This window comes from Erythrolamprus reginae, chromosome 1, assembly GCF_031021105.1.
Source record: "Erythrolamprus reginae isolate rEryReg1 chromosome 1, rEryReg1.hap1, whole genome shotgun sequence".
Lineage (NCBI taxonomy): Eukaryota > Metazoa > Chordata > Lepidosauria > Squamata > Dipsadidae > Erythrolamprus > Erythrolamprus reginae.
In genome coordinates this window covers 186,514,240-186,541,569 of record NC_091950.1, presented here as the reverse complement: position 1 = coordinate 186,541,569, position 27,330 = coordinate 186,514,240, and the positions used below count along the sequence as shown (strand labels likewise).

The 27,330-nt window shown below is 38.4% G+C and overlaps 1 protein-coding gene across 1 annotated transcript in view; it reads right to left on the bottom strand.

Annotated features, from left to right (window-relative positions):
• The window catches only part of CSRNP3 (cysteine and serine rich nuclear protein 3), a 51,761-nt gene extending 31,146 nt beyond the window's left edge, over window positions 1–20,615 (bottom strand). The window contains exon 1 of the mRNA XM_070737212.1: window positions 20,584–20,615. The gene's annotated coding sequence lies outside the window, so the exon portion shown is untranslated. The remainder of the gene's footprint in view (window positions 1–20,583) is intronic.
• Between the last annotated feature and the right edge of the window lie 6,715 nt (window positions 20,616–27,330).

Sequence of the window (27,330 nt, the reverse complement as noted above, 5' to 3'; positions counted from 1 at the left end):
CACCATATTTTTGCTTTGTGCAAATGTGCAGAAGCAAATATTGCAAGGGGATGCATATGCATGTGCAGAAGCAAAAAATATCTGAAATCTCACGCATGTGTGCATCCCCTCACAAGATTTCAGTGCGTTTTTTTCTTCCTGCGCATGCACAGAAGCAAAAATATGCGGGGACGCACGCACACACTTACCGTATGCAAAAGAATCAAAGCTGCGTACGCAGTGCACTGGTAGCAGCGATAATGGCAATCCACCCGAGGAGTACCTATATTCTGTTCTTTTGCATAAAAGGGAAAAAAAACCTCCCATTGTCACAATGGGAGGTAATTAATTTAATTCTGTTTAATAGTTAATCTAAGTATTCCCCTTCTGTCACCAGGGTTGTAAAATATTCAGAGATTCTCAATATTGAAAAGAGCCAGTTCTGGGAACTGAAACATAACCACTAAGTTCCAGCCACTCTTTCAAACTTCAGAGGAGCAAAATGTCATCCTCCCCAGACTGATTCTGATTCATGCACTTGATTCTTTCATGTGGTTAATACGGTATATATATAAAAGCAAAGCTGCAATTTGGAAATTATTTTTTCAACGCTTTAGCGTAAAATACTGACAATGCTTTAGCAAACATCCCTAATATTATCATTCAGAATATTTTAAATTCTCTAAGAGAAAGGAAAGACACTTTGATAAGCATCTGTTTTGACTTTGTTTTCATTTGTGTTTTATTTTTGGAAGCAGGGTGGATAAAAATTGATTATTTGTTTTTTAAAAATAAAAAAAATCAATTAAAAAATTAAATTGGATTTTTAAAAAAAATCAAATTTATTTTAATAAAATGCTTTTAGAGTAAAAATCTTGTCAAAATATTCATGAACTGGGAGAGCCAATGAATAGGCATAGCAATTAAGTCACCCACCTAAACACTTCTGAGTTTATGCAGAGAATCGAAACTGGAATTTAAGCTTAAGGCTGGGCATGGCTCCAGGTCCACTCTGCACTCTCCTTGCTTGTCTGCTCTGCTGAAATGAAACTAACTCTCCTACTTGTGTTTATATGAAGAAATAACTCTGCTAATGGTATTGTAAATTTATCTGTTGTTATGTTTATAAAGAAATTATTGAATCCAGCTGGATCAGTTATCTGCGTGCACTTCTGGTTTTGGTTTTTGCAACAAACTTTAAGAAAATCTATCTAAAGATGATTTCTATTTAAGATACATTAATAATTTAGTTTATTCAGCATAAAATGGAGGTTAGTTATGTAACATGGGGCTACCTCTGAAGAGTGTTCGGAAACTTCAGATCGTGCAGAATGCAGCCGTGCGAGCAGTCATGGGTCTTCCCAGATACGCCCATGTTTCGTCAACACTCCGCAGCCTGCACTGGTTGCCGATTAGTTTCCGGACACAATTCAAAGTGTTGGTGATGACCTATAAAGCCTTGCATGGCATCGGACCAGAATACATATGGAACTGCCTTCTGCCGCATGAATCCCAGCAGCCGATTAGGTCCCGCAGAGTTGGCCTTCTCCAGGTCCCATCGACTAAACAATGTCATCTGGCGGGGCCTAGTGGAAGAGCCTTCTCTGTGGTGGCCCCGGCCCTCTGGAATCAACTCCCCCCGGAGACTCGAACTGCCCCCACTCTCCTTGCTTTCTGCAAGACCCTGAAGACCTATCTATGTCGCCAGGCATGGGACAACTAATGTATCCCTTTCTCTGACCATTAAGAGTTATGTGTGGTTGTTTAGTATTGATTTTTTTAAGATAGAAGGTTTTTTAGTTATACTGTAGTTTTAATCATTAGATTTGTATTGTACTGTTTTATTGTTGTTGTGAGCCACACCTAGTCTTCAGAGAGGGGCAGCATACAGGTCTAATAAATTGTTATTGTTGTTGTTGTTGTTGGTTTTTTTATTTTATATTATTATTATCATCATCATCATCATCATCATCATCGGCAATATTTACATGTTTGGTAAACTAATTCGATGAATCCAAGCTCTGCAAGCTGAGATAACATGCACTGCATTGATACATTCACACAATTTCACAGTAACCATGAGATAGATTATAAAGCAAAGTTCAGGAATATTCCTTTATCGCATTGTGTTGCAAATCTATGTATACACTACAAAATGCATGTATACCACCAGACTCTAGTCTGAGGAGGAAGGGCAAGCAGTAAAAATGAAAATGAAACCTTCTAAGCAGCTTATAAATATAATATTGAAGAGCACCTGTCATTTCAGATCCATCATGGCAGGATCTGTTAGCGGGCATCCACTCACTTGCTGCCTGCCACGTCCCTCACCTTGTTGTGTCACTGCTGTATCACCAGCCATCGCATTAAAATCAAGGGACTGTCAATGAGTCAACAGCGGGTCAGAGCAGGAGCCGCTGCGGGACAGAGATAGTTGCCCTTTAAAAATTATACTTTAAATCAAGTTGATTTAAATCAAGCCTTTTACTAATGATTTAAATCATGATTTAAATCGACTTGATTTAAATCGACTCAAATTGGCCCTGTTTGGAAGATACCTGTATTATCACAAAGGGCAGGCAATTTTAATGATTCTCCCTTGCCACTCCTTCAGCACTATATCTATTTATTTATTTATTTATTTTATTATTTGGATTTGTATGCCGCCCCTCTCCGAATACTCGGGGCGGCTCACAACAAGTGAAACAAATCATAAATAACGCAATTAATTAAAATATTTAGAAATTTTTAAAAACCCATAAACTAACAGACACACACACAAGCATACCATGTATAAATTAAACATGCCCAGGGGGAGATGTTTCAATTCCCCCATGCCTGACGGCAAAGGTGGGTTTTAAGGAGTTTACGGAAGGCAAGGAGAGTAGGGGCAGTTCTAATCTCCGGGGGGAGTTGGTTCCAGAGAGCCGGTGCCGCCACAGAGAAGGCTCTTCCCCTGGGGCCCGCCAACCGACATTGTTTAGTTGACGGGACCCGGAGAAGGCCCACTCTGTGGGACCTAATCGGTCGCTGGGATTCGTGCGGCAGGAGGCGGTCTTGGAGATATTCTGGTCCAATGCCATGAAGGGCTTTAAAGGTCATAACCAACACTTTGAATTGTGACCGGAAATTGATCGGCAGCCAATGCAGACTGCGGAGTGATGGTGAAACATGGGCATACCTAGGTAAGCCCATGACTGCTCTCGCAGCTGCATTTTGCACGATCTGAAGTTTCCGAACACTTTTCAAAGGTAGCCCCATGTAGAGAGCATTACAGTAGTCGAACCTCGAGGTGATGAGGGCATGAGTGACTGTGAGCAATGAGTCCCGGTCCAGATAGGGCCGCAACTGGTGCACCAGGCGAACCTGGGCAAACGCCCCCCTCACCACAGCTGAGAGATGGTTTTCTAATGTGAGCTGTGGATCGAGGAGGACGCCTAAGTTGCGGACCCTCTCTGAGGGGGTCAATAATTCCTCCCCCCCAGGGTAATGGACGGACAGGTGGGATTGTCCTTGGGAGGCAAAACCCACAGCCACTCCGTCTTATCCGGGTTGAGTTTGAGTCTGTTGACACCCATCCAGGCCCCAACAGCCTCCAGGCACCGGCACATCACTTCCACCGCTTCGTTGACTGGGCATGGGGTGGAGATGTAAAGCTGGGTATCATCAGCATATTGATGATACCTCACCCCATGTCCTTGGATGATCTCACCCAGCGGTTTCATGTAGATGTTGAATAGTAGGGGGGAGAGGACCGACCCCTGAGGCACCCCACAAGGGAGAGACCTCGGAGCCGACCTCTGACCCCCCACTAACACCGACTGCAACCGGCCAGAGAGGTAGAAGGAGAACCACTGAAGAACAGTGCCTCCCACCCCCAACCCCTCCAGCCGGTGCAGAAGGATACCATGGTCGATGGTATCGAAAGCCGCTGAGAGGTCGAGGAGCACCAGGACAGAGGATAAACCCCTGTCCCGGGCCCGCCAGAGATCATCCATCAATGGCCTCCTCTCCTGTTTTTCTCTTTGCAGAAATTTAAGGCTGTAAATTTGGTTCCTGCTTTACATTTCCCAGCCCACATTTCTATGTGTTTACACATTACTACATTCATTGTGGTAAGCTGACCTTCAAATTGTGATGAATTAAACTAAAGTTCTTGTGGTCTGGAAGTTGTTGGGTTATACCTCTATGTTTAAAGTAAAACAGTTATAAATATTCATGAAATTGTCTTTTTTCCCCCTTTTCAATCCTGTGAGAAACAATGAAATCAATTTGTTCATGCCGTAGGCACCAAACATGTCTTAAAAGACAACTGCAGGGTTTCCCCACCAAGGTCAAACCAAATCAGTGACAGAACAGGAATTTGAACTCAATAACTGTTGAGAGAGTAAGGAACAGTTTAAAAAATGCTAAACAGGGCAGCAATTAGTGTGCATTATCTTTTTTTGTTGTCATTTGATGCAGATAATCAAATAGACTCTTGAGAAAAAAAAACTTGTGAGTAACAGAGACTATTACAATAGAAAGGCAAGACATTTATAGGATTAAAAAAACCCCACATTCATGAATGAATATTTTCAGCAAGGGAATGCCTCTTATTCAGCCCCTAATGATTCCGATAGAACCCCATTTTATAAAAGCCACTTCTGCTTCATTGATTTATTTCCGCAACTATGCCTTCCAGCAGGCAGCTTTGGGAATCTCTTGCTCCGTTCCCTTACCTTGCTTGTCCCAATTACATAGCTTTACCCATGAGGCTCCTCTATTCATGCTCAATACTGTATTGCACACAAGCAAAGTCTGTAGTCAAAAGTGAAAAATGAGTCCCATCAATGCAGGCAACATTATGATGTCACAAGAAGCTGGCTCAGGTCATAACTGGGTGAGCATATTTATTCTCAAGCAGGAGTTTTCCTATTCTAACATCCATTTCTATTAAACCGTTTATAAACAACATGAGCATGAAAGCAAAGCAATCATACTTTTTTTTCTTAGAGAAGAATCCTTGACTACTACCTCACTTGAACTTGGAAGCTAAGGTGCCCGTTTCCTTGGCTAGGTTTATTCAATGACAATTTGACTTTACCTAAAATGATTTGAATGTTGCATAAGCAAGGAGTGATGTGCCAGATAAAAATACTGTACATTGCCACACAGATTTTATTTTACTTGTCTCTATATAGTTTGTCCTGGGGGGGGGGGGACTCTGCTATATGGTGAAGACTTCAATTTTGAACAAATAATAATGTCCAATAAAACTAAAATAAAATCTTCCTTAATTTACTTATATAGAAAATTGATGTCAGCCTGCCCCAAACCAAGGAAGGACATGAGGAGTTACTTCTGAGTAGCCTCTTTTATTGTTCCTTGCCTGTAGACAGAATCTTGCCAAACTAAGGCAACTATTTGCACTACTATAGATATGCTCTGGGAATTGTTAGAGAGGAGCCCTCTTGATTCTCTTTTTTGCAGCTAAACTATTCCAAACCTTCCTGCTTCTTTGCCATCTGGAATGCAGCCCCTCTCTCCTAGGAATAAAGGCTACATTCACTACAACTGATCAGTCCTCAAACCCTATATTCCATACATAGTTGAAAAGCATTAAGCCACAGAAAAGACAGCATAAAAATAAATAAAGCCCACTAGATCACATTTGTTATTAGGACATGAGACTTTCTGCACGTCAACTGCAAAGTAGAAGTAAATTAGGGATGATGCCCAGGAAGCATGTTGTAGACAATATGCAGCCTAACTAAAATTTTCAGTTGTTTGAGAATGAAGTAAAAATGATAGCGCCTTAAAATAGGCATGCATTGGAGATGGTCATGCCTCCAGAAGTAAGAGCTGCAAATAGTAGCATTTTCTCTGATGTTCAGAGTTGAATACGGGAATTGATACATTTTTTCTTATGGGTGGACAGGAGAGAAATGGATTTAAGAGAAAATTCTATATGTTATGTCGAAGTGAGTTTTCCATATATCCCTCCCCGCTTTATACAACTGCTCAAAAATATAAAGGGAGCACTTAAACAACACAATATAATTCCAAGTAAATCAAACTGTCCACTTAGGAAGCAACACTGATTGACATGCTGTTGTGCAAAGTATTCAATGAGAATACAGTATTTCATTCATTCAGATCTAGGATGTGTTATTTGAGTGTTCCCTTTATTTTTTTGAGCAGAGAAGACAAACTGTGAACTAGCTAGCCAGCTAGCTCTCAGGAATAAGTCTATAGGCCAGCTGCTTGCTAGTGTTTTGATTTAATGATACCCACAGAGAGCCTGCACTGTTTGTAGGATTTTGAAGCTGTAAAAGGACTAGAGTTCCCAGCAGAACATCCTTAGAAGTCAGCCATCTGTGCCATCATCTTGTCAGGCAGCCTACTGTACAGATATGCCCCGTTTATATTTAGTGAGTCCATTCACAAGCCCAGAAAAAGGGATTAAATTGGCCATGTTAGATTAAAGATTATAAGCAAGCAAGTCTTTCCTTCCAAAACAGCCAAAACAACAACCATCAGCTATAAAGAACAGGTGAAATATCTTGAAAATTAAAGGACCCCAGCCCTAAAATCTTCATAAACAAACAAACAAACAAACAAACAAACAAACAAACTGGATGAACGCACTCAGAGTTCCAAATTTTGGGACTGCACATTATGCTCTTCTTTTCTTTGCCTTCAGGTTGGAAATATTAGTAGATCAGGCCGAAGGCCTTCCCCTGACCATATGTACAAGCAGGATAGGTGGCCTTTTATAGGTAACCTCAAGCACTTACTTACTTACTTATTTACTTTATTTATTTATTTATTTATTTAATATTTAATAATATGCCGCCTAGTCCCATGGAACTCCGGGTGGCTTACAGCTGAAATAAAAAACAATTAAATAATTAAAATATAATGATTAAAAGTACTTTAAAACCCTAAATTAACCCACTGTAATCATACTATCAAACATCCCAAATCGAATTGTATCTTGGCTGGAATAAAGTGTCAATCTCACGGGTCCCAGGCCTGCCAACAAAGCCAGGTCTTTAGGGCCTTACAGAAAGTCGTGTGTGTGTTAGTACGGACCTCAGGGACGGGGTAGTTGATTCCAAAGAGCTGGGGCTGCCAAAGAGAAGGCTATTCCCCATGGGCCCACCAACCGACATTGCTTCGTCGACGGGACCCAGAGAAGGCCGATTCTGTGGGCTCTAATCTGTCACTGGGAGATATGTGGCAGGAGATGGTCCCGTAAATAGTCTGGTCCTAAGCCATGTAGGGCTTTATAGGTAATAGCCAACACCTTGAATTGTGACTGGAGACCAATTGGTAGCCAGTGCAGCACATAGAGTGTAGGTGTGGTGTGGGTGTACCTAGGTACACACACAACGGCTCTTGCGGTTGCATTCTGGACTAACTGAAGTTTCTGAACACTTTTCAAAGGTAGCCCCATGTAGAGCGCATTTTAAATTGTATCTGGAAATGAATTGGTAGTAGTAAATACTTTCTGGATCAACTTTGCATTCAAAGTCGATCCAGATGTTCTGTGAAGATAATTTTACCCAGAATCCAGTAACAATGATAGATCACAATATCCTTAAATTGTATATTGGATCATGACTAGGTCAGCTTCTTCAGAAAAAGATAAGGAAATTAATTAGTATTCACTTCCACAGAGGTAAAACATAACCAGGTGGATTACTGGCAAGATAAAAACTGTTTGGGCATAATATAAGAGCCATTGCAGGTTGATTCTGCTGACCGCCATCAGTTCAATGCTCATCGGCTAAAGGCTGACTCAGCTTTTCATCCTTCCAATGTTGATAAAATAAGGATTTTGTAAACAACTTAGAGCTGTAAAGCACTATGGGGCAGTATATAAGTCTAAGTGCTATTGCTATATCTATAAATTCTGCCTTTCTCTTATCAACTCAAGTCTAATCAAATACATGGAAGAAGGCAAAATTCCATGCTGTTGCCAAAAAAACTGCATGGATATGTTTGTGCCATCATATAAACATTATCTTTAACATATATGTCAATAAATATGAATATAATTTATATATTATAACATTGAATACCATCCAAGCTATAATTGTCTGGATCATGATTAAAATTGGAATGGCCATGTTTCCACGTGAATAAAAGTTACTGTACTAGATAAGAGATATCAAACTTCTAATTTAAAAAAAGCAATGCAATGTGGAAAAATTGCAGCTCTTTTAATACATTGTATGCAGATCATGAGTGGCCAAATCATGAGTGGCACAATCTATGTGGATAACAACATTTTACTGCATATCCACTAGGTGGCACTGGACTTAATGGTGACTGAACAGAATAAGTTCTCTCTCTCTCCCTTTCCCATTCTCCCGCTCCACTTCTTTCCCTCTAACCTTAAGTTCATGACTGAATTTTAAGTCTTCAATATTTGAATTCTAACAATACTGGGTTTTGTCAGGTGTGGAAGATCAAGCCACACATGAAAATCCAATTAAACTGATTTATTATTGCTCAGTCTATGCAGAGGAATATTCTCAACTAACAGTTAACACCTGTTAGGCATTAGATATGGGTCAATGGAATTCAAGGAAGGATGGACTTAGTTTGCTTGTGGCTAAGTAGAGATTCTAGGCTGATCCCTCTTTTAATTTTGTCTCCAGGTTCTGCTACTCCTTCCCCTACAGTTGTCTCAAAAATATACAATAACCAACCAACCCAAACCTTATATAAAGCATTTGCTTATAGATTAAAATGTTCATTTTATTTCTATAATGAACATTCTGTAATAACAAATTTGGAATAATCCTTTCTAGTCAAACATTGAGAGGAATCTTCACGTAGTAAATTATAAACAGAAGTATGAGAGACGGGAGGACATTTTAAGGTCATTAGCTGCTTCATATCTCGATTTCAGAGTATTAAAAGAATTCTTCATTATCCTATTATAGCATATTCAGCATTGCTATTAGCATTATTAACTGCTAACAGTCTACGGAAATAAAGTGAAAGGTTATTTCATTAGTTCATATTTTATTCTGGTATTTTGCAGAAGGTATAAAATGTATTGTAAGCTGAGGATGCTCTACGATAAACACTAAATGAACACTGTCATTTAAAAATCCATTTCACATTTAAAAGATAAGAGCTCAAAAATCTATTCATCCATGTCATTCTCAATACCACCCAGGAACAACAAAACCCGGTAGGTCCAAATCAAAACATGGCATGGAAATTTTAAAATAGTCTATGTTTAGGGCTAAAATTATTTGTAAAAGGAAAAGCAAGTCTTTAACTGTATTTTTCTTCTGGCATTATAGATTTATTTACTTGCCATCCATCTTACCAAAGGGAAATTCTGGGTGGCTTACAATCTTAAAAAGATAAAAACGATACAAAAGACATCAATAAAACACTGTAAAGTGTTTATAAAGTGTTTTACTAAGCCCCAAATTAAACAATGGTGAGGGAAAGAAGAGGATGGGGGTAGGGAAGATGGGATCTGTCAAACTATTAAATGATGAAGTGTCTATTGTGACATCATGACACAAGCTCTATCCCATAAGTGCATGCAATATAAGCACAAAACATCACAGAATTGAATCGCAATGTGATTGCACATTTTATCGCTGGCATTCCTCACCCTCCAATCACCATCATCTACAGATCATTATGGCAAGGCAAGGCTTCCCTGTTAGAGGCATAACACTCAAGGTTCCTTGTGCATAAATCAAGATGACATTCCAAATCAATAGCCGGAAACCTGAATCCATGGTTGAGCATTAAGTTGACCATGAACCCTAGTATTTTTTCTGACTTCCGGTAAATATAAAAACATATCCTCCTGATAGAATAGAGTGGTGGTGAGAGATACAATGGGAGAAGCAATATATGAGGTGAGAATGAGAGAGAGAGAAGAAACATTTCACTGTGGTTTATAAAGGTTTTCCCTCTACGCTTATTTCCAACTCTAGGGGGCAGTGTTCATCTTCGTTTCTTAGCCAAGGAAGCCACTCTTGTCCAAAGAAATGTTCTGTGGTGCATTATACACCAAGGCGCATGGAACACTGTTAGCTTCCTAGCAAAGTAGTACCTACTTATCTACTCGCATTTGCATGCTTTCGAACTGCTAAGCGGGCAGGAGCTAGGGCAAGTAATGGGAGCTCAACCCGTCACGCTCAGGTCTCAAACCCAGGTAAGCTGATACGCTCAGTGTCTTTAACCACTGAGTCATCGCACACCCCTGTGATTCATAGCACAGCAGACACACACACAGAGAAGACAAAGAAGAGTTCACAAGCCAAGACTGCACCTGAATGTATTAAATTTCTAGACTTTCTAAACTCAGACTGTTTAAAGAATTTGCTTTCTCCTTTCTTTTTCCAAGGCTCTGCCAATCAATCAGTATCACTATTAATGTATCACCTACATTAACATTTATTAGTTTAAGGAAGCATGCCGGTATGAGCTTCTCCAGGGATGGTAAAATCATTTATGTAAAATTATTCAACCAGGATGGCAGTGAAGGATGATGACAGGGTCAGAAATCCTCTGCTCAGACTAGTGGAAGGAGACACAGGCTGATCTTCAGGTTACGCTCAGGAGGGAGCTTAAATACAAGCTTTTTCCTATTTTGCACACATGCTATTATGCAACGTCAGGTTGGTTTACATTAAGCACTTAGAATGGCAACCATTGGAGCTGAACACCATTCCAAATTTTCAGCTTCCTTGTTTGCAAAGCTGCCTCTATAAACACTTCACTGCTTGAAAGGTAGAGCAAAATGCAGTTTCTCCTCAGAACTGCCAACTGATTGTACTTAACATTTGGTAGTGGCTTCCATCATTCCGTGTCATCGGATGATCTCACCCAGAGGTTTCATGTAGATATTAAACAGCAGGGGGCAGAGGACAGACCCCCCGAGGAACCCCACAGAGGAACCCCTGTCAAAACCAACTGCAACTGACTGGAGAGGTAGGAGGAGAACCACCGTATTATGGTGCCTCCCACTACCAACCCCTCCAGTTGGTGCCATCATTCTTGGAATCCACCCATTCATTTAAGAGATACAAGACAGAGACACATCATTCATGCTAGGACGAACAACTGAGAGTTGGGCTTCTGGCCTTCGTTTTTTGCTGTCTGAGGTGGCTACCTTAATTCAACTAACTACAGGATTGGTCCTACCCTGCTATAAAACCTGGTAGACCAGAAACCATCTGGTATGTTTTCCAAGTACCAGAATGCTGCTCATTTACAAAACAGATATTACAAACACCTTCTATTCAACTATATCTTTTAAGAAATATTGTTTGATTTCTGATACTACTATATAGTTCATTTACAATTCAATTATATCAATAATTTTAGCTTACTTGCAATCATATATGTGAAATATGTTGAAACAAAACCTCTCTAGTAACTTAATAAAGGCTTATATTTAACAGCTTCTCAAATAAAGAGATATTTAATAGGCTTTATACTGGGCAACCTATAGCCATCATTGGAAGTTATTTGACCAAAGGGAAAATTAAAATAGAGCCAGAAATAAAGCAAAACCCTAAGATGTTTGTAAAGAGGAACTAACTGAATTAGACATAGAAACATAGAAGTCTGACGGCAGAAAAAGACCTCATGGTCCATCTAGTCTGCCCTTATACTATTTTCTGTATTTTATCTTAGGATGGATATATGTTTATCCCAGGCATGTTTAAATTCAGTTACTGTGGATTTACCAACCACATCTGCTGGAGGTTTATTCCAAGGATCTACTACCCTTTTAGTAAAATAATATTTTCTCATGTTGCTTTTGATCTTTCCCCCAACTGACTTCAGATTGTGTCCCCTTGTTCTTGTGTTCACAATTAGGTGAGCTAAAGGACTGAGAAGTCCTCAGGACATGTTTCCACAAAGTTGAACTGAATAGTTTTCAGGATGTCTTATTTCAAAGTTGAGGATGGGAGAAGAATATGGGTAGGAACAAGAGATAAAACCAACAGAGAAGATTGGAGAAAGGAGGAGAAGGGTAAAGTATAAATTAATATTGTCACTGGTTAAAGTCTATTACTACTAAAGAATTTGTCCTTCACTCTCTGTTTTCCTTCCAATTTATCTGAAGTTTCACATTATGCTCAACTCAGTCTCTCTCTAAATCTTTACCCAGTAGACAAATTAATTGCAATGAGGAAAACATTTTATATAATAATTATATGTTGCAACTTCCTGGTAGAACACAAATATTTTACGCACAATTCCTCAAGCTCCCACCAACCTCTACTGGACACTTTATTATAACAGGATAAATCTGTAACAGTGATGGAAGACAACATGGCCTTGAGATTGAATTAACTGCACGCACTCCAAAATCTTAAGGGAGCACCAAAGATGGCAGCAGGAGTTATCATCAATGTTCCTTCATAATTGGAAATGCCTTTCATGCTAAAGATATGTCAAATTCTCCAGAGGAGTACCTGAAAATAGGATGTGTTTTTTTCAATGTCCAATTGACATGATTCTTGACAAATGTATCTTTTCTTTTAAGTACACTGAAAGCATACGCATCAAAGACAAATTCCTTGTGTGTCCAATCACACTTGGCCAATAAAGAATTCTATTCTATTCTATTCTATTCTAGGCTAGGCTAGGCTAGGCTAGGCTAGGCTATTCCTCTTCCTCTTCCTCTTCTATTGGAAATTCTGATCCCAAATCTAGTTGTAAATCTATATTTCCTGCACAAGGCTTTCACCATAACCAGCACCTTGAATTGCACTGGAAGTTGACATAGTTAATGCAGCTTCTGCAGCAATGGTGTTATATAGGTGCACTAATAATTAAATGCTAAGCCAGATGAAACATCTAAAAAGTCTTCAAGGACTGGCCCATGTAGAGTTATAATAGTCTATCCAAGGGCGATAAGAGCATGGGTGGCTGAAATTCCATTGGATGCATTTATACTTGGATCCAATGAAGAAAATGGAATGCAGCTGGTTCATTTAATTTCCTCCTCATGACTGACAGCTAATACTTCAATTTGATTACATTAGAGCTCCACCTTCTCTGAATCTGAGCTCCCGTTCATTTGAAAATTTGGTCTCGTTTGATTCCCAGTGGTGCACATCCTTATCCAGATCCATGGATTATGATAATTATACTGATAGCTCTGAAAACTTAGGGGCTTTTTTCTAGTATTAATTACTTGCTAAAGCAGGTGCCTCAGATGGCAGAAACTAAAGAGCACAGATAATAAATAGCCATCCCCTTGCTCCTAAAATGGCTCTTTACTGGATAACAAAGCAAAGACTGTTTCATAATATCACCTAAATCTAAATTAACTTGCCAATTCGGACAATTTTTGTGCATGTATTATATAGTATCTAACTTTTTTTCTCTATTGAATCATGTCTGGTTTTCAGAAAGTACCCAAGCAAGTCCATGTAGTTTTCTTGGCAGAGTTTTTCAGGAGTAGTTTACTATTGCCTCTTTCCCAGGGCTGAGAAAAAGACATCGACATAAAGTCACCCAGCTGACTTTGTGCCCTAGAACTCACTGCCTCCCAGTTTCCAGCCTGATGCCTTAACCCAGGGGTCCCCAAACTAGGCAACTTTAAGACTTGTGGACTTCAACTCTCAGAATTCTCCAGCCAGCTGAAGTCCACAAGTTTTAAAGTTGCCTAGTTTGGAGACCTCTGTCTTAACCACTACATCAAACAGGCTCTCATATCTGGCTATATTGAGGTAGAAAAAAAGGGAAATTATTATGGTTTTTTGTTCTACTTTATTCATTTGTAGAGTTCCATTTAAAAAAAAATGGAGCAAATCAACAAAACAAAAAGAATATAAAAATATATCCCATGGAACATATACAAGAAGCCAAAAACATTTTAAAAATGATTTTAAAAATTAATGTAAAAATTATCAACATAAATTAATAGACTGCAGCTTTATTCAGTTAGGGTCAGCAAAACAAATGCCAGAATATTACAATCAGGTTAAATTGCAAAGACAGTATATGGTGGCTAACAAAAAAGGAAATTATTATTTCGTTGATAAATAATAGTTCTATAGCTTAGAAGAAATCAAGGTTCCCAGATATCTTTAAAAAACTAATCCACCTATACTGGAAATGTTAAACTAAACAACTTTCATAAAATGTATGTATTTTTTCACCCTGCTTTAGTACCATCCTTATAATGTAATTTTCCTCTGCTTTATAATTGAGTTTGAGCAAAGACAAAGACTGACAGCTGACAAACAGCAAACAAATCTCTTTTTTCTAGAGACCTGTCTTGATCTCCAAACAGATTACACCTGTTTCATGAACTACACGCAGCCATCTGCTCCTTCCTTGGGAGAAGCTTTCAAAAGAACTGACTCCTCTAAGTATCTATTGAGAGCTGAGTGTTGTTATTGTCAGCAAATAGATGTGTCCCTGAATCAGAATAAATCTATTTTTTATTTTACCCGGAGAGCCTATGAGGCGCCATTCATTTAGCAACTAGATGAACATAAAAAGGAAAGGCAGAATTAATATTGCAATCTGTTTTGCATTAGCCATTCTTCCCAATTTCGCCAAATACCTTTCAACTTTTCACTTACAGATTCTACCACAAATCTGTGGATAAATAAGCTGCATATCTAAAGAGTCATTTTCAACCTCAAAATCGTTCACTCCCACAACCCCTATGCATTTGATTATGCTTCTTACTATGATCCACTGACAGTAGCAACATCTAGCTCTTGTAGTGTAATGCTCTTCTAACAGTAGGACCACTGAAGTATGCTTTTATTATGAGAATTTAACAAGCTAATATATATTTTAGGCTGAAATCTACATTATTGGTTGATTGATGGATTGATTGATAGATAATTAAGTAAGTACTACTAGTAGTTATGCAGAGGCTTGCCACTGGTTATTTTCGTTCTGTGAAAAAGGTTTTTTTTAAGATAGAGCAGTTAGTTTTAATTGTAAAATAATAAAAGAACTTCTTCTATTATTCTGATGTTATTCTGTAGCTTTTCCCTCCTTTAAAATTGTTTTCATATCATCTAGGCCAGAAGATTCCAAACTGGTGCAGTCACAATTTAATGAATCCATGACCTTGTAAATATTTCACGCATCTCTTCCTCAATTTATATGGATATTTACTGAAAACACACAGCAACTATTTCTGGGTACTAAAGTTGATTCTAACAATAGGTCACAGAAAAAACCTGTTTGAACTGCTAGGACAATGGGCATTAAAGACTTTCATTCAAGATCTACTATAGAGATTAAATCATTGGATTGGACCTGGGAATATTCACATTCAAGTCCATTCTGAGCCTCAAAAATTTACTGGGTGACTCGGGCCGACCTGTCACATAGCATTAAGATAAAATGAAAAGGGACTTTATAATAATCACTCTGAGTACCTGTACAAAACAGAGAATATAATTCTACTCAACAACAGACAGGAAATTGAGGTAACACCCCATTCTACTCAAATCAAATATGAAATAAAGTTCATAATTTTTCTGGCTGACAAATTATTATCACAGCTACTCTTTCTAAGCTGCAAAATTCCACATATCCACTAGATGGCAGCAAACCTGGGCAACCTTTGATACTTGTATTGGCAGGTGCTCCAGATTTCCCATTACAGACATAAGGCAAGCTTAACAAAACATGAAATGTAAACGAGAAATTGCATTTCAATAGCAAAATCCATACACTGGATTATTTAATATATAGATACTTTTACTTCTGTTTTAAATGCAGCAGATTTAACCAATTATTAGCTCCTATATTCCAAACATGTAAATGTTTGTTTCTTGGAAAATTACAGAATACATAATTTTAGAACCAGCAATACCAACAGCTGTTCTGGATATCAGGTGTAATGGCTTTTAAAGGACCCAATGCAGGTTAATGGAGATTGCACTACATGTGTGATTGCTGTACAAACCCAAATATCCTACCAGTCAATTTCAGAGACAAGGAAAATTCCAGAATGGAAAGAGGAAGAGAAACCTGGCTGTGGGCTTCTAGAAAGCTTCTAGCATGAATGGCCCAATCTACTTCACCTCTTTCTTGATTCCAATATCATCTTGCAAATCAAACCTACATTTCACAGCTGGTTCACCTGCATAAAAAAATAGCCGCATTGATTCCTCCCAATCTACAGAGATTGGAGCCAGTTAAAACACAAAAAGGTGAAATACAGAGAAAATGTTTCTGGAGAAAAAAACTGGATGAAAAATGTGCTTCTACCAATTCCTTAGATTCACATAAACTAAAGTTTCCCTAGTTGAAAAACTTAAGAACAGCAATCAGCATCAGAATGTGTATGGCTATCTTTCTTTTATCCCTCTAGGCATGTGTGCTGTCTGAATTTCTCAGATAAAACCAGACTATATCTTTTATGGTGATGTACTCAGAATTCAAACTGAGAAGCAATTTACCTCACTAGATAAAAATATTTATTTGTAAGAAATCATATGGAAAGAAAAGATAACAGGAAAAATAATTTTCTTCATCTAATTAATGAATACCGTGTTTCCCTGAAAATAAGACCCTGTCTTTTTTTAAACCTGAAATAAGCACTTGGCCTTACTGCCATGTATTCATAAGCCCAATTGGGCTTATTATCAAGGAGGGGATGTCTTATTTTGGGGAAAACAGGGTATCATTTTTCTTTGCCCTGTGATTGTGCAGAGATGGACCTATCTGCTTTATTGATCCATTTGCTCAAAATTTTTTAAAATATTTTTTCCCACCATAAAAACATACATATAACATCAGAAACCTTAATTACATCTTAACAGACATATAAAAATCTTATATTATTTTATATATATCTTAGCTAATTCTTGCTGCCTCCTTTGTCTCCATATGATCTTCCAAGTAAATCACCGCTAATATTTGCTTCAAAATGCTAACTACTATAACTCTAACTACTTAAATCTCAGTCATAATGCTTCAAACATCTTGTTCAGATCATTCCAGTTTCCAAGATGGCTATGGTTCAAGATCAGCACCAATTTGGAGTTAATCCAAACTGGCATTTTAAAAAAATCCAAAAAGGAAAGATATACAGTATTGGAAACATCCTCCAATCCTCCTTGTTTTCAAAAATTCAACCTCTGGAATTGAATAAAGTGTTTCAGATGGCCCTTGACTTAAGATCACAGTTGAGTCCAAAATTTATGTGCTAAGTGAAAGGCATTTTTTTAGTGAGGTTTGCCCCATTTTACAACTTTTCTTGCCACTGTTGTTAAGTGAATCACTGTAGTTAATAAGTGAGTGGCCTGGCTGTTAAGTGAATCTGGCTTCCCAATGGACTTTGCTTGTCAGAAGGTTGCAAAAGGTGACCACGTGATCCTAGGACAAAGCAAAGGTCATAACTATGAACCAGTCGCCTAGCATCTGAGTTTTGATCACGTGATCATGAGGATGCTGCAAAAGGTCATAACTATGAAAACAGTCGTAAAGTCACGTTTCAGTGCTTCTGTAATTTTGAATGGTCACTAACCAAATTGTTGTAAATTGAGGACTACCTGTATCTATATTCTCCCCTTCTTGATACAATCAGATGGTCTTAGAAAAACACGATTCAAGGCAGAAATCATGAAAAAGCCAATCAGAAAAACGTATTCTGAGATTACTGCTCCTAATTGCCATGACGATCTATTGGGATTAAACATTTGTTAATCCTTTTGTTAGGCGAGGCAGGAACTGGGAATACTACTGAAATATGATGGATCATCTGCAATTCAAAGTCATGGAGTCCCTTGCTGACCTCCTTAATGATTGGGGAAATCAATGTGATTCGCTTGCCAGGAAAAATACATGAGTTATTGGCTGCTAATGGGTGCATGAAAATACTATCTACAGAGGAGTCCCTGTTAATAGAAGGAAGCTACTGCTTTCCTCTTACTCTCAATGTCAGCAAACTGTCGGTTGCCCATTCTTAATGGCTCTATGAAACCAGACAATTGTATGATCTGCATTGGGTCTTCAAGGAAAGGATGGGCTCATTGAACAAAGGCCCACATTATGATCAAAATTTGTGGATTTCCACCGCCATTAACCTTGATACTCAACAATACAGAACAGAACTGCTAGAGAAGGGTAGTGTGCAATATGTTTGAGTCTGAATGTGTAGTGTATTCACAAGTATATGTAACATATGTGTCATCCTTGGCATGTAACCAAGCAACTAGAGTCCTTGATGCCACAAAATTTGCCCAACCCCTGCTAAAATCTTCCTGAGACTCTAATTATTAGCTAAACTTTAATAAAATGAAAGTGTAGGCAGTCTGCCAGTTTTTTATCACTTGGATAGTAGGCAGGGGGGAAAGACCTCCATTTATTGAATGGAAAATTAGCTTTGTTGACTTTCAAAATTATGCCCCTCCCCATTTAAAATTACAGCTAACCAGTATAAGTGGGGCTCATCACATACCCTTTAGAGGCTTTGATTACATTTGTGTGTGGGTGAATGGGTGTTCCTGAACCTCCTGTAATGAAAAACAGGGTGAAAATCTGTACTCAGTGACTACTAAACTTTAAAAATGGATTTGTATGTTCCTAAGACACTAGTCTTTGCCATACTTTTCCTTAGGCTGGAATGTCTTTATTTATGGTCTCAAAGCAGTAAACATAAGCACAAGGTTTAAAATAAAGAGAATCCAAAGAAGAGACAATGAATAATAATGAAATGACATTCTCCTACAATATTCTAACAATCTTATCCATCATTTCTGTGCTTTTAAAATTTCCATTTACATTCTCCAATAGCATGGTTATCAAAATGGTTAATGGCATGTTATTCATTCCCTATATACAGTACTTTGCAAAATTATTATATAATGTTCACATTTGATTCAAAACATAAATTTTCTAGAGGCATAGTCCTTGTTAGCCCCTTTCCCTAGAGAAGTTCCAATGGAAATAACAACTCCAAAAGTAACTGATTTGGAATATTTCAGGCAAATACCATTCAGATTTTAAAGAAAATCTGAATGGTATTTGCCTGAAATATTTTTCTGAAGTTATAACTGCATAATACTATTATTTTCTATTGTATGGAAAGGCTCAGGATGCAAATGTAACCTAGTAAGATTAGATAACCTGTAAATGAATGTTGTTTATTTACATCTCTATTCTTTATCTGTTACGCGGAATATGATTAATGTATAATCTAATCTACAGTACATCATGGTAACTCTATAGAAGTGGCAGGATAACCAAAACCCAAAAATCTGTTTAAAACATTTGGTAGATGATTACTGAAAGCTGATCAATTTTTAGTACAAATATTTGACTCCTGTTATAAATGGTTGCATAAACATATTGTTACATTAATTCCATTCTGGATTTCCATTCCAGTTTCTGGTCTCTGATTTTAAAGGATTAATATAGAATCCCAGCAAAGTAGCTTTTGTAGAAAAAAAAACACTTTCAATAGACAAATAATGTATGCATTTCTAAATTACTCTTGTGATCCCATCATATAACCTTTAAATATCTTCTGGTTCAATGGAAGTCTTTAATGTTGAAACATTCTCAGTGGGGTTTATTTTTTTACTAGAAGGTATTGACAATTTTGAATTTTATACACTTTTAACATTATTTTACATCACATACTCAGAGTGTTGTTAAATATATTGAAGTAATACTGTTTGAAAGAGCACGTCAATGCCAAAATAACAACCTAAATGCCTAATTTCAATAATATGCCAGTTTAAACATTTTTATATTTAAAACAAACCCTAATTAATCAGAGCAACATACAATACCACACAGAAGGGAGAACAATTTTTTTACTCTTAGTTTGCCTATTTCAATACTTGTAAACTGTGATGTCACAAACATTATTGAAAACACTTTTGAGATAATTAGAAAGTGTCAATACCAATCAGAAGTGTAAAAATACACGAGAGATTTACTCACTATTCTCAACTATTACTTAAGATTGTAACCATGTAAAAAGCTAGAACAAAGCTTACAAAGTAACTGGATTCGATGCTGCTGGGTTTTCATTTTAAAGGATAATGTGGATGATACAAGGTTACACAGTTAGCCTGCAAGAATAGAAATGAATCTGAATCTGGATTTTTTGTAGTTCACGTGCACACCTCTTACAACAGAGGCTGGCAGGTGATCGCTCCTGTAAAAACCTGCCCATGACGGAGTTTAAATACTAATATTCAAACACATTTCAATGGAGTTTTACACCTCAAGCCCAATGCTGCACTGGAAAGCTTGCGAGCTGCAGGCGACCATCTATACCAGCCAGTGCTCGACGCACTCCCATATTTAGGTCTGTCGCTCTTTAAAAAAATAAAAATCCACCGCTTCCACAATAAGCCACTCATCCCGCCTCTCCAAATGCAGCGCCAACTCTCCCATCATTACGCGTTTGAAACCTTCCCGTGACATTTTGCAAAATGAAAAAGAAAAAAAAAAGCCACCCACTAAGAGAGTCAGCCTCCTCGTTGCAAAGAATTCACAGCGCGGCTGCAATTTGCAAGAAAAGGAACCGTACCTCGAGTGGAATAAGGACACCCGCTACAAATATACATGGACCACCCTGCATTTTCTGCAATGAAGCAAAGTCGGTCTCTGGCACCGTACCTATAGGATGAGAGTCCTGTTCCGGTTTGCTGCACGCTCTTCCCACAATAGGAAACAAAACCGCGTTGTACTCACTGCAGTAGCCTGGGTGTATCTCCCCCCCCTCCACTTCTCCTCACACCTCCCCCTCAAGTCTTACACAGCCTCCCACTAGCTGGGTGACCTTTGAACTGGTTCCTCTTCGCCGTCCCTCTGCAGGCAAAGCGGCTCTGCCCGTCTTTATTTGCATAAGGCTGGCGAAGGCCTGTCAAGCAGCGCCGCGCCGGGGGGAGGAGGAGGAGAGCTGAGGCGCGCCGCGATTTCCCTCGGAATCCGCGGATCTCCCGCGAGGCGAAAGAGCCGCAAGGCCCACAGGGGAAAGGCCCGCGGGCTCCCCGCCGTCCGAGCGGGGCAGCAACCTACTCCAACTCTGGTTTCTGGGGGGTGGTTGCCTAGGTGACCATCCAACTAGTCAAACCTCCTATATACACACCGGGGGGGGGAGATGCGTGGGGGGGGGCACCCGCCTCGACCCTCGGTCTGGGCTGGTGTAAATGCAAAAACAGCTAAAGCCGGTCTTTTTTTTCCCCCCAAAGGAGAGCCTCGTTTCGTTTCCAAAAAACCCCCAAACCCCCCCCCCCAAACCTGTCTTTACGTTTTGTAGGCTCCCCTGGCATTAGCCAGTGAGGGTGAGAAAAGGGGTGAAAGAGATCCAAACGAAAAGGAAAACGCGTGCCTCTTTATTTTCACGTTCAGGAAAATAACAGATCGTGAATAGCACGGCAAACCCTCCGTGAACCTGCGTGATGTGCAACAGGATGCGCGGAGAGGATTGAAGCGCCAAATGTGTTACTGATTAATTGTGTCAAATGTTGCATCTGGAACTGGGTGCTTTAATTTGGAGAGGGGGGTGTAGTAAGGTTGTTGATTCCCCGCTTATTCCCATTTTGCTTCTGGCAAGAAATATCAGCTGTGTTCAAAGATTCTGCTCACCTACCATAGCAGATATTAAAAATTAACCATTTTGCATCCATCAAAATTGGAAAAGATATTCGGAAGTGACCAGGTACCTTTAATCTGCTGAACGTTTGGTTTGAGAAGGCTAATCTTTCAACGGGATTTATTTATTTATTATTTAGATTTGTATGCCGCCCCTCTCCGGATGGATAGAGAGACAGACAGACAGACATATATATATTTATTATTATTTATTTATTATTTGGATTTGTATATATGCATCACATGTTACACACACACACACACACACACACACACACATATATATATATGTATTTACACATACATATACACACATATATACATATATATATGTGTGTGTATATATATATACTGCAAAAATACACATTTTGCTGATAAGTGAAAAGAAAGGAATTTTGACAGAAAATTAAATGTGTGTGTATTAAATGTGTTTGTCTATTATATATATATATATATATATATATATATATATATATATATATATATATATATATAAAATAGAGGGATCATATCACTGAAAATATGTGAGATCCCTTTTTCTCAAAACGAAGAGGAATTCAGTGAGAAATCTAGCAGAAGAAAAATTTGAAAGAAAAAAAAATACATGCACGGGTTCTTTGGAAAGGCCTCTGGGTTGTGAATACAGCTTCATTATCTAAGTGTATCTCAACCATCCCTCATGAAATATTTCACAAAATATTGGTGTTTTTAGAAAAATTCTGGGCCACCTAATTAACATTCCAAGATATTCCATTTCTCATGTAAAACAGAAACAAACAAACAAAAAGAACATCCACTCATTGGAACCACATGGCACCCACTCAAAATAATGAGGCTGAGAAGACCACAGTACATTCGATTATTTTTTTGGTGTTAAAATAATTGGGCATTTCAGATTGGCCAGGGATCACTGCTATAAGATTTATTATAATGAATAACTGTACATCTGTAATTGTCCTGGCCCCAGGGGTGTTCTATGTTTTTAATATTCCCTCCATTAAGTCATTGCCACACTTACCACAATTTATTTGGAACGCCGTTCAACTCCAAAAAGCCACACCTTGCTGAATTCAGAAAATGCTAACGGCTCACAATGCTACAAACCCAAATCCCGAATTACAGCCCAAACATTCACATCCCCGAATAATTGGGAAAATATTTTTTTTGAGAGAGAGAGAAAAGAGAGAGACTGACCTGTTCAAGTGGTTGCGTTTCCAATCCATGCACTTTTTGGCTAATAATTATGCACCCCAATGGGCTGTCATGTTGCAAGGGCGTGACATGGTACCTGTTCTCCTGGTTCCAACGGAATCTTCTTAAATTTCCCAGTCTGGCGTTTTATTGCTGGTACCATATGCTTTATTGTTCAGCGACAACAGCTACCGCTTTGCACAAAGCCTCATTAGCTAGTGCTCGCCTCCCAGCTTCAGCCTCTCTGACGCTACTAGTCTGATCACATGGGAGTTTTGCCTGATAAATCGGGGCACACAAACTGAATCCTCTGCCTTCCCCCACCTCCTCTAACCAGCTAAGGTCTTCTAGGAGGAAAGAACAACAAATGATACAGCTGCTGGAAGACATTTAAAGCCTCACAAATGAGGGAAATTCTTTCCCAACCCCTGTCCCTGCCAATTGCAAACCCCCTTCACAACATCCCTTACAAAGCACAGATTCATTAGAGATTAGAGAATGTGATTAATGCTTGCTTTGTCAAGGCTAATGACCGTATCACACAGTATACTGTCTTTATGCTGGAGGAAATCTCCAATTGTTTTTGCTGCTCAGGAAAATAAAATCAGGTGCCTCACCAATGAACCTCTTACAGTACACATTTAAGTTGCTGATATTGGAAAGAGATTCAGGATACAGCTTTTTCTCAGAAGTAACCAGAGGGACTTAATGTTGCGTAAACATAATTAGGGAGGGAAATCATTAAGGGAAACCTTATTTCCTAATTCAAAATAGTCACATCCCTCCCCGATTTTGTTATGTTAATACTTTGGATAACTGAATCCCAGTACTCAACTTTACAAAAAAAATATTAAAAGTGAAATTTGATTTGCTTATCTAGCAGTCATACATCAATAAGTATTTTCCTATTGTATCTGTGAATGAGAGAAATGAGCGTTCTATAACATTTTAACGATTCAGAAGTAAAGGAGTATCTTCTTTTACCTTATGATATATTTGTTACTTGTTTGAAAGACCATAATTGATAAACACACCTCAGAAGGAAATGTGGCAGAGCAATTTTGGAAATAGGACATCAACTTGGGAGGGGGGGGGAGAGATCATGTAATCACAGAGAATTCAAAACCCTTAATTCTTTACAGTACTTATAGGAATTATAAATATCAACATTCTGCCAACAAAATGTATTTTCCTATCTGCAAAATTGGATTGGTTTGTATTAAGTTATTCAGAATAACTGGAAATAATTGTATTATAAAAGCAGATAAAGAATAGAATAGAACTAGAACAGAATAGCATAGCATAGCATAGAATTCTTTATTGGCCAAGTATGAGTGGACGCACAAGGAATTTGTCTTAAAGGTTATCTATAAAAGACCTATGCTTATATCATTTATTTATTAACATGCTATTTACCTCAATTCATTCAAGATTGGTCTTTAATAAAGGTGATCATTAGAAATACAATTTTGAAGTCCATCATGGCACAACTCCATCTTAGTTAACTGAACTATGTGAGCAGGCTGCTATGAGGTAAATAAACTTATACTAAAGATTGTATTCATGTTTAGATTATAAAGGAAAATATTAAAAAGGCTATAATTAAAAATGATTCTCCCTTTTAGTAATTATCTGTCACAAAACATCTTACTAAATCTGATCTGGGAAAATATCCGAGTCCCCTAATTCTCCAAGTAACAGAAGTAAATCAATCTGTTGACAAATTTGCTCTAGATTCCAATTCTAATTAGCATTTATTTTATATTTATTTTATTTTAGTTACTAATTGGTTTAATTACTACCCTACTGATGAATATATACCAGGCCTCTGAGCAGCTGGTTCATGGAGGGCAGAGATTAATAAAGCTTTCCATGTTAATAAGGAAAACTAAGATAAATTTTACTTGTTTATGAAGATCTTATTTAGCTGCGAAAAATATTTTTAAACATGGATGATGTCATTGGATATTACAAACAGAAGTAGCTGCAAAACAAATGTATAGCCAATGTAGAAAGATGCTAAAAATGAGAATAGGAAGAGAACATGTCATCTCAGCATTCTGGGTAAAGAGAACTGAGTATTGGATGGGTGGATCAATAGGTAAGCCCCTCAAGTAACTTAATAAGTTCTAATATAAACCTTCCAATTATAAAAGTTTAGGTTTTAAATCAAGAAAAGTTAAAAGACCTAGCAATGAAATACAGTCCAAGAAAATGTATACAGTGCTATGGTACAGCTTACATTAAGAGCATTATTTTCTCGTGAGACAAGCCCTTCCTTAGTTCACATGAAAATAAACAGAACGGTAGGGGAAGTACGTTCAGACATGCAAGATTCTATTTATATCGTTGTTTGGTTCCCCCAGTGAAGGGCTACCAAAATTTTTACTACCAAACTATGGGCATGGCTTATGCAAGACGCCCTAGATTTTCTTTCAACATCTTTCAGTACAAATTGGGTGATCTGGGGTAGAGCTCCATTTTCACTACCCCATTGTGTTCCCCCCTGTTCGGGCAGCAGCCCACCTCTGGATTCCCCCCATCATCCAACCCTTATTACTTTATAATAGAAAAGGGAGTGACATTACATAATACTTGTTCCCGCTCCTGTTTTCCTCACAACAACAAGCATGTGAGGTGGTTTGGGCTGAGATGGACTTGCCCAAAGTCACCCAGCTGGCTTTTATACCTAAAACAGGACTAGAACTCCCAATCTCCTGGTTTCTAAGACAACAGCTTAACCGCTACACTAAAGTAGCTTTCTGATTCAAGTACTGTTGATCTACATGACATTGGTTTCCTAGGGGGCTCTACTTTGATAGGCTGGCACTAACTCATTCAAAATAATGCTGTTTTTTATTATTGTTGTTAGCCGCCCCGAGTCTACAGAGAGAGGGAGCATACAAATGTAGTAAATAAGTAAGTAAGTAAGTAAGTAAGTAAGTAAGTAAGTAAGGAAGGAAGGAAGGAAGGAAGTAAATAAATAAATAAATAAATTAAACTTATTGTTATTGTTATTGTTATTATTAATTAGATTTGTATGCCGCCCCTCTCTGGAGTTAAGTTATGTATATATGTATCTTGAGTCAGAAACTGGCTAAAAAGAAGTAAGAGAATATGGATAAAATTAGATTTTATGAGAGAAAGTAAGTGGAATTCCTCTAAGAATTTTGGGAGCAGTGTAGACAAATTACTAAGTGATCCAGAGTCAAGGATAAGCCCCCCCCCAAAAGAAAAGGTACATTAAAATAGCAATTTGCACCTACAAATAAGGGAAGGGAATGTGTAGAAGACATTCTAAAATAATGTTTCTCAACATTGGCAACTTTAAGGTGTATGGGCTTTGACTCTCAGAATTCCCCATCCAGCTGCGCCAAGGTTGAGAAACGCTGTTCTAAAGGATAACTCCAAGGGGGCAAATAGGAAACAAAAAGGTGAACGAAAGTCAGACAAGGAGCTCTAGTATTTCCTTCTTCTAGCAGTAGCGTCCCCTGAGTACAGTTCTCCTCAGAAGGTTCCTGCCAATGGAAAGGGGGCACGGCAGAGACCATTTCTGTCCATTGACCCATCTCCTGAAACCCCCTAGAACTGGCTCTCATAGATCTGAGGAGTCTTAGAGATGGAAACAAACAACGGAGGAGGGAATTAATAGATGTTTTCAGAATGATGGACTGGGTGGATAAAGCAGAGAGAATTTTTTATTTCTCTCTCATAAAGCTCAAGGTCAACGTGTCTGCTTCTAGACAGAAATACTTCATGCTACCAATCAAAAGTTCTTGTGTGGCTGTTCTTCATTTTCCCCTTTAACATATAATGTTTGGGGAAATGGAGGAGGAGGAGGAAGAGAAGGGAGATGGAGGAAGGGGTAAAAACAACAACAAGAGTTACAAATAGCCAACTTAACTGAATTTTTCGGTGTATAAGATGTACCTTTTTCCTTCTTAAAAGAGGCTGATAATAAGGGTGCGTCTTATACTTTGAATGCAGCTTTTTTTGCCCTAACTAGCTGCTAACAATCTTCCCAGCGCTTACCTTGCAGGTTCTTTCATTGTTTCTCTCTGTGAAGAATATTTTCCAAGCCCTAAGTCTTTGCAAGGTTTTTTTCATTGTTCTAATTTGCTCCGAGTAAGTTTCTTTCCAACCCTAACCAGGTGCTAACGATGTTCCTAGCTCTTACCAGCTTGCAAGCTCTTTCATTGTTACTCTCTGCAAAGAAGAATGTTTTCCAGGCCCTAAGTCTTTGTAGGTTTTTTTCCATTGCTCTATTTGCTCTGACTGTTTCTTTCCAGGTGCTTATGATGTTCCCAGTTCATACTGGCTTGCAAGCTCTTTCATTGCTACTATCTCAGAATAAAGGTTTTTTTTAAAGTCCTTAACCAGGGGATAAAATAATGTGCTGAAGCTGACCAGACTAAGGACGCCAGCCAGATGAATACCTGGTAAGCAGATTCTTTTCCCTATTTTCCTCCCCGAAAATTAAGGTGTGTCTTATACTCCCGTGTGTCTTATACTCCGAAAAATATGGTAATTACCAGTCCTTTATTTGCTGTCCCTGCTGGCAATCTTCCCCCTTCTTTC